The sequence below is a fragment of the Arachis duranensis genome, chromosome 2, assembly GCF_000817695.3.
Source record: "Arachis duranensis cultivar V14167 chromosome 2, aradu.V14167.gnm2.J7QH, whole genome shotgun sequence".
Taxonomy (NCBI): Eukaryota; Viridiplantae; Streptophyta; class Magnoliopsida; order Fabales; family Fabaceae; genus Arachis; species Arachis duranensis.
The window spans coordinates 19,209,411-19,210,187 of NC_029773.3; the positions used below are offsets into that span (position 1 = coordinate 19,209,411).

Sequence of the window (777 nt, forward strand, 5' to 3'; positions counted from 1 at the left end):
GAGCTAAAACCTCAGCTAGTTGCCTTAATGCAACAAAACTGCAAGTTTTATGGACTTCCATCTGAAGATCCTTATCAGTTTTTAACTGAGTTCTTGCAGATTTGTGAGACTGTTAAGACGAATGGAGTAGATCCTGAAGTCTACAGGCTCATGCTTCTCCCTTTTGCTGTAAGAGACAGAGCTAGAATCTGGTTGGACTCACAACCTAAAGATAGCCTGGACTCTTGGGAGAAGCTGGTCACGGCTTTCTTGGATAAATTCTTTCCTCCTCAAAAGCTGAGTAAGCTTAGAGTTGATGTTCAGACCTTCAAACAAAAAGATGGTGAATCCCTCTATGAAGCTTGGGAAAGATACAAGCAGTTGACCAAAAGGTGTCCATCTGACATGTTTTCAGAATGGACCATATTAGATATATTCTATTATGGTCTATCTGAGTTTTCAAAAATGTCATTGGACCATTCTATAGGTGGATCCATCCACCTAAAGAAAACACCTGCAGAAGCTCAAGAACTCATTGGCATGGGTGCAAATAACCAATTCATGTACACTTCTGAGAGGAATTCCGTGAATAATGGGACACCTCAGAGGAAGGGAGTTCTTGAAATTGATGCTCTGAATACCATATTGGCACAGAACAAAGTGTTGACTCAGCAAATCAACATGATCTCTCAAAGTCTGAATGGATGGCAAAATACATCCAATAGTACTAAAGAGGCAGCTTCTAAAGAAGCTTATGATCTTGAGAACCCTGCAATAGCAGAGGTAAATTACATGGGT

At 40.4% G+C, this 777-nt stretch overlaps 1 non-coding gene across 1 annotated transcript; it reads right to left on the minus strand.

Annotated features, from left to right (window-relative positions):
• Positions 1-282: 282 nt before the first annotated feature.
• On the minus strand, positions 283-386 carry LOC127745085 (small nucleolar RNA R71). The gene has a single exon (XR_008006277.1). It is a non-coding gene; the product is annotated as a small nucleolar RNA R71 (small nucleolar RNA).
• Between the last annotated feature and the right edge of the window lie 391 nt (positions 387-777).